This window comes from Camellia sinensis, chromosome 10 (assembly GCF_055761805.1).
Source record: "Camellia sinensis isolate YWXY chromosome 10, ASM5576180v1, whole genome shotgun sequence".
NCBI classification, from domain to species: Eukaryota; Viridiplantae; Streptophyta; class Magnoliopsida; order Ericales; family Theaceae; genus Camellia; species Camellia sinensis.
The window spans coordinates 122,684,440-122,692,094 of record NC_138970.1 but is presented as its reverse complement, the minus strand read 5'-3'; the positions used below and the strand labels follow the sequence as shown (position 1 = coordinate 122,692,094).

Genomic DNA, 7,655 nt, shown 5'->3' with positions numbered 1-7,655 from the left:
ATATTTTTTTACAAGCATACTAAGTCGTACCTGTACCCTACACTGTTGGAAAAATGACTTTTAGCGGCGTTTAAAAACGCCGCTATATGTATGAAAAACGCCACTAATTCCTTTAGTGACGCTTATCACCAAACGTCGAGGACGCGGCCGTCGCTATAAGTTTATGACGCTTTAAAAACGTCGTAAAATTAGTATAGGCGGCGTTTTTAAAAACGCCGCTAAATGCGATAAATAATGATAAAATGACGTCATCCAATATTTAGCGACGCTTTTAAAACGCCGTGATAGATTTTTTTATTTTAAAAAAATGTCCGTTGGCACTGTAGTGGCGTTTTGAAAAAACGCCGTTATAGCTCTTTTTTTTAAAAAAAAAATTGTTCTGAATCTGTTATATTTAACTAAAAAACATACCTTTAATAAAGCTGAAAAATAACAATAATATGAATAAAATTTTACAACTACTTTAATATATTGACTAAATAAACATTACATGATTATGTCTGAACCAAAATCAAACAACAAACACAATCAAAAAAGAAAAAGAAAAAATAGGTTAAGTCATTTGCTTGCACATGCAGATGCAATGGAATAGTCAAGCATATTACACATCATTACACTGCAGAATAGGGATCCGTATTCAATTAATCATAATAGGTTCATGTACAACAAAGACAATTTTGAGCAGGATACATTCCCAAATCCCAGTCAACACAAAGGAATGCAGAGAGCCCGGTGAACAAACAATTTATGCTACTTCAATATATTGACTAAATAAACATTACATGTTTGATGGTTTCCATAACGATTCCCCTTGCAGTAGAAATTTTCTTCCTCCTCTTGATGATTTCAATCGAACAAACAATTTCCCAAATATCCCATTAAACAACTTCCCACATTATCATCTAGCTTTGAGTCAATCAAAAGAACAAAACTAGAGTAATGCACACCAGGTATATTACAAGTAAAATGTATTCTATAAGCTTGAAAAACAGTGCCATCGGGTTTTAATCCCCATGTTCCAGAGAGTGCATGGACACAGGTTGTCCCATGCAATTCCTTCCTTTTTGTTGTTCCTAAAGACAACACAAAGAAACACAAAATAGCTTTAACACACAGGATGACTCCTAAGCAAATTTCAGGTTGAAGCATATGGGAGCTGACCTGAAATTAATAGCAATAACTTACAGTTGTAACAATCTTTGATAATCTCCAATATTGGATGGGATAGATCCAGAAATATTGTTATTCCTCAGAATTCTGCAAGACATGAAACCACATGGTTATATTAGTTTTGTACAAGAGCAATTAAGGAGCATGAAAATGAAAAATTAAAACAGAATAGATTTGCCAGCAATAACCATATCGCCTTACAAGAGATTCAAAGACTTCATATCCTTAAGAAACGCCAATGAAGAACTTCCATTAGATAAATCACTTATCCTTCTAGATGAGCATGGGTATGTTATAAAAGAGAAGACTAGCTTTATTGATATGCTAAGATAAAGCTAACAAATCAACCACTCTTCCAACTCTAACCCAGATCCGATACTCTTATCAGCAACCCAAATCACTGCAGAGATTAAAGTTCATGAGTTTGCATCATCAAGTCTAGTGTGTAAAATGATTAAACTTTGATCATAGTACAGAAACAACTAAAATGGGAATTCAATGACACTAAGAGCACATACTCACTGATTACCATTAATAGCTAAAGAATTTCCCACTAAGAAGGAACTAAGAAAACCAATCAACATCCACAAAAATAAAAAAACAAAAAAGAAAACTAAATTACGCATAGAAAAGTGGGATTTGTGTATGGGAAGGGAAAAGTGGGATTTGTATATGGAAAGGGAAAAGTGGGATTTGTAATGGCTGCAAGTTATAATTTTTAACTTAACCAATCCAGGAAATGCATCAACCAAATGCAAAAAATTATTTCATTTAAGAAAACAGAACAAATCCTGACTTCAATGTTTCAAAACAAGCACCCAAGGAATAAGGTACTCACCTGTATAAATGTCGAAGGACCCCCAAGAATATCAAAATACTTCTTAAGCCGCTCAACAATCTGTTTAAAGGAAAAATAAACCATTAGCACTGGTGCAAGTAAATTTAGTGACAAAAATCAACTTTTTTTAGCCATGACATCATCCACAAGAACTTTAATGTTTGGTTAATAAAAAAATAAATTTGTGCCCGCATGAAATAAAAATGTTTAAAGTGAGTACACCATAAAAAACCAAATACAATGAAAACAAATTCATGTCTGAATGATAATTATTAAAACAAATCATCTTGCATTTACTTTCAAGACATTGATCGACAACATAATTCAATACCGAGAATGGTAACCAAACATGCTCCAAACATGCTCGAACTATTTACCTCTGATTATCTGATCACTCACATGTACTCATGGATGATCCTTCAGAAAAAACATTAAAAAATAAAAAAAATAAAATCATCAAATCATCCTTGGGTTTCCTATAAGAAAATTAACACAGCTTCCTCATTTTCTTACCTTTGCTTCGCCCCTTGCGGCTGCCAATTATGAGAATGGAGGATCATGTCAGAACTTTTTTGTGCAAATACTGCAGAAAGAGCAGTCAGCACATAGTGTACCCCAGGCTCCAACACCCCACATTGGCAGGATCAACAAATAAAACTACATCTAATATATAATTTTGAAAAGGCTATGCCTCTCTTTAGGCAATTCTCTATTGCTTTAATCAGCATTTAACTTAGAAAAGTTTATTCAATAGAAATATTTTCACCTAAAATTACAAAGGAATATTAATTACATATATATATATATATTATTCTTTCTCTGAAACCCTACTTCAATTTTGTGAACTCACAAAACTACAAAAAGAAGAAGAAGAAGAAGAAGAAGAAGAAGAAGAAGAAGAAGAAGAAGAAGAAGAAGAAGAAATAAACAAATAAAAATATAGGAAGAAAAAAAAAAGAACATAAAAATTCTGCAACAATATCAAACTTGATGCATTTCTAAATATATAATGAAGTCTCTCTCATGGACAGATCAGAATGTGTATGTTTAAATGAAGACCAGATTCAGGAGGGGGGGAAATGGGCACTGTTCTTCATCATAAAGAAGTTTGTGTATGTGTTGTGTATTTGTGTGTGGTTGGAGATGAGATGACTAACCAGTGACTAATGCAGTGAGTTGAGCTTGAGAAGAAGGGAGTAAGAAAGAACAATCTTGTTGAGTAACTTGCTCAGCTGTTGAGTTTGATCCATATCCACTTGGGCCTGCAACACCTGCCAAGTACCTCAGTGTTTTCTTCATCAGGACACAAAACTTGCAATCTCTCTCACCCGACAAACAACAACTGCAACTATAGTAGGAAAGAGCACTCTGACTCTGTTAGTTTAACAGTTGCTGATAAAATGAGCATATTTGAAATCTAAAAACTCAGATGAAATCTAAAGACTCACATAAGAAGGGCCTTTTAACTGCTCCTTCCTGCTCAATGTTCTATCTTGTTGTGTGTTCATAAAGAATTGGTAATTTGCCTCGGTAAGCTAGCTCCCAACATGGAGTAAAATGTTACTATCAATGTAAATGACTGCCTGATTAATCATTAGGATTGATTGGACAAAAGTGGAGATGCAATTGCCCAATTTCATTGAGAAAAAAGAAAAAGAAAAATAAGGATCATGAACTATAGGGCAAACCACATTCAGTTTAGTGAGTAAGCGAAGGGAAGATGTGGAAGTAGGATAAAGGTGTTATTTACCTTTTGCTTTAATAGTATTAGTACTACTGTACTACTAGTACTAGTCTACTGCTGCTGCTACTATAATGTTTCACTGTTGTGTTATAGTTTCTCACTACTGAATATATTTCAAGTCTGATTCATGCAACTCTGCACACCGGTGGTTCTTGATTTAGATGAGACTCTAGTGTGTGCTTATGAAACATCTAGTTTAATGGTTTATTTTTTCTTATTGGCAAAAGAAAATTCTTTATTAATGAAACACGAAGTATAGAATACAAAAGCAACATTAATAAAGAGAAGTGAATGCACAAAATATCATAAGAAAGCAAATCCATCCCAATTAGATTAACAATGAAAGAAAAAAAGAGTACTAGCCAGAAATAGTAGAAGAAGAAGAACTAACCTAAAATTAGGGGTGTGGTGGACCTTCCTCTTCCTGCAATTGATGTAATGTTGCAGCCCAAACTCATGAAGCTCAGATGGTTGGCTGGGGACCTTGACCCTCCTGTTGGCAAATGCATTGACAATGACTCTAACCATGTCTTCACCTGGGCTCTGTCTTCCTAACCTTGTGCCTATAAGTAGGAACACCAATGTAGAATATCAATAAGGACACAATGAGTCCTACTGTAGGGACACCATACCCTAAACCCCAACCCAAGTTCTCTTGAATGTAGACAAGCCCAAGGGTGGCTACGAGTCCACCAATGAAGGAGCTGAACGTCCACCAATTGAAGAAAGAGACCTTGAGCTTCTTCTCATGGGGGTTGATGTCATCAAACTGGTCTGCACCAAAGGTGGAGATGTTGGGTTTTGTTCCACCAGCACCAACTGCTATGATGTAAAGAGCTGAGTACTGTTTGGGATGATGAGGCCTTGCATACCCCATTTGTGCATGTTGGTTTCCAAAATTTAATTGACACTGACATTGTCAGAAGTACCATTCCCTGTAGTTGAGATCATTTTAAATGACTTGGTTGGCTTTACTATCAAGAAGGCCAAAGTGAAATAAAAATTGAATACATGTATAACCATAAATGATAAATGTGCAAAAATTGTCTTGTTGTCTGGCATTACAATTATAGTTTTAAATAATAGTATTGAGATATTAGTTTTGGCTGTACAATTAAATATCAAATAATATCAAACTTATATATCAGATCAGTATCAGAAGTTAAAAATCCTAATACAGCTGATATTTAAAATCCTAGTCACAACATCAAACATATTCCCACTAATTCTAGTTGTCTAAATCAGCAAAAGTGAAACCTAAGCGAGGTCTCAACTGTCCGTCTTCCTAAGGAGGTTGATCTGAGAAAGTGAGCCACCGAGCGAGGCTTCACCTTTCCATCTTCTGATCCAATGAAATGGACTTGAGGCTTAATTTTGTTTATTTAATTGATTGGGATCAAAATTAACAAGATGGTTTAACACTACTGAAAATGCACTCCGACAATAGCTTGCTAGTTTGTTCCAATGGAATTGAAGAAATTGGTTGGTATATATTTTCATGAAATAAAAAAGAGAAGAGAACTTTGTTTGGGCTATCACCTATGTGAGCTTGCAGAAGATATATGTATACATATATCGTTTGAAAATTACAATTTTACTTAAAAAGGGAAATTCTTGGTAAACAATTAAGGAGAAAAAAGGGAAAGAAAATGTCTAGAAAAAAAAAATTAAAATCAGACTACATGCCATTGCAACAATTCAACAACTATCATAAATAATATAGACATTCTTTCTAGTAATGATTCTGCCAAATGCAACGGTTTTTATGGTTTTCATTGATGAGTACAACTGTACAAAATTCATATCACTTTCAATCAATTGAAAATCATTTTCATTTTTCTGTCAACTCAAGCATTAAAGTAAAAACCACTGTATTAGCTTATTAATACAAATCATGTGGACGAGATATTTATAGATCATTTCTTGATGATAGTATGATCAAGAAAGCCAAGCTAGAGCATGGACAACTGAACAATCCACGTCAGCTGAATAACAAGAATATATTTCTACAAGGAGGACAATTTCTCCCCGGTTACATAAAATGGTGATTTATTGTTTGGGTCGATATGATCTTGAGATTCATATTGCCTTCAACACTTTCTTTATCCAGTCATCATCTAACAGTTGATCCAAAGACCACATTTGTCGAATGAAGAAAGTGCTAGCTAGAGAAGATCATCTTCCATGATCTTGGTATTGGATTAGTAATCCAACATAACACGTAATTCAATGTTTGGCTATGAAAATTGGGTTTTGAACTAATAATTCATTTAGACATGGTATTGCCCATATGGGTAGAATTCCAAGAAAAGGGTGAGATAAATCAAACAAATCACTAATTTGAAAATTCAGGATCATTAAATCATCTTACAATTATCTCATCAGTACCAAAACCAAAATATGAATCAAACATTGAAGGAAGCTAGATAGAACATGATCTGAGCCATTAGAAACGCTATAATGCAAAAAATAAATAAAATAAAATAAAAAATTTATAGCATCATTCATTCAAGAAATCAAACAAGACCAGAATTCAATGCTCCGTTTGGTTCCTAAGTAAACAAAAGAAAACAGGAGGTTTACATCTTAAAATTTTCTCATTTTCATTCATTGTGAACCAAGGGAACAAGAAATCTCAAGAATTTAACCGTTGGCCTTTTTTCTTTATATTTTCCAAGAATCAAATTCAACGTGAAAATAACCATTTATAAGATTCCAAATGTATTTTACTTTTCATTCCTCTGTTTTTCTCAGCAAACAAACAAAGATGATTGTGCGAACAATGCCAAAAGTGATGGAATCTAAATTACCTGTAAATTGAAATCTGTAAATAACGCTCCAAATTTGTGGCTGATCTGATGAAACCAATACAAAGAGAAACACACAAAGAGGCAGAGAGAGAGCATTAATAATTTCAAGATTAACTGTCGTTATGATGCTAAAAGCCTTCCTCTTATTTTATTCAGTCAATATAATTTCCAACTTGATCAAATTACATGATATAGTGAGCTTAAAAGCCTTCCTATTATTTTATTCGGTCAATAATATTTTACGTTATCAGTTTGCAGAAAGGATGCAAAATGTTTTTGGAACTCTCTAGTTGACATGTTGATTTGCAATGCCTTGGCCAATAAGACCACAAATAGAGAGAGAGAGAGAGAGAGAGAGAGAGAGAGTACAGATTAAAGTTCAGATCTGAGCTTCTGGAAATCACTGATTCTCTGAATCTCTGCAAATGAGGATCAAGTAAGAATGACTTAAAACATTGATTTCATAGATCTAAAGAGAGAGAGAGAGAGAGACGGTGGAGCTCGCTACCTTGCCAGTGCAGATGGTGTTGTCGATGGAGCTTCAAAATCGCTTCGATCTGAATCTTCGATGGAGTTTAGATCTGAATCTTCGATGGAGCTTCGAAATCGCTTCGATGGAGCTTCGATCTGAATCTTCGATGGAGCTAAGAGAGGGTTGAGAGAGAGAGAGATGTGTGCGTATAAGGGTTGAGAGAGAGAAAGGGCTCAGATTTTAAAATGGAGCTTCGATCTGGAGCTTCGATGGAGCTTAGAGAGGGTTGAGAGAGAGATGTGTGCGTATAAGGGTTGAGAAAGAGAAAGGGCTCAGATTTAAAAATGAAGCATCGATCTGGAGCTTCGATGAGGGTTGAGAGAGATGTGTGCGTATAAGGGTTGAGAGAGAGAGAGAGGGGCTCAGATTCAAAATGTGCTTAAAAAAAAGCGCGTGTGTCTACCGCATTTGGAGGCGCTTCCAAACGCCTCCGATTATAAAACGACGTAATTTTATTTTAAAAAAATATGCGGCGTTTATAAAACGCCGTTAAATATTAATAACAGTAACGTTTAAAAAAACGTCGTTAAAAAAACGTCACCATATCTCCTTTTTCCTGTA

General features: G+C 34.6%; 2 long non-coding RNA genes across 6 annotated transcripts; both read right to left on the bottom strand.

Moving 5' to 3' along the window:
• Positions 1 to 611: 611 nt before the first annotated feature.
• Positions 612 to 2,718, bottom strand: LOC114255852 (uncharacterized). Its single transcript, XR_014342550.1, has 5 exons — positions 2,522 to 2,718; positions 2,386 to 2,425; positions 2,009 to 2,068; positions 1,186 to 1,257; positions 612 to 1,073 (listed from the first exon to the last, which is right to left on the bottom strand). It is a non-coding gene; the product is annotated as an uncharacterized LOC114255852 (long non-coding RNA).
• A 416-nt stretch (positions 2,719 to 3,134) lies between these two features.
• LOC114303361 (uncharacterized) lies at positions 3,135 to 7,655 on the bottom strand. Of its 5 annotated transcripts, none has more exons than XR_014342547.1 (6): positions 7,071 to 7,655; positions 6,932 to 6,981; positions 6,563 to 6,607; positions 4,144 to 4,687; positions 3,457 to 3,591; positions 3,135 to 3,356 (listed from the first exon to the last, which is right to left on the bottom strand). It is a non-coding gene; the product is annotated as an uncharacterized LOC114303361 (long non-coding RNA). The 5 variants fall into 5 exon arrangements; XR_014342546.1 differs by having other exon boundaries at positions 3,457 to 3,543; XR_014342548.1 differs by lacking the exon at positions 3,457 to 3,591 and having other exon boundaries at positions 3,135 to 3,382; positions 7,071 to 7,654.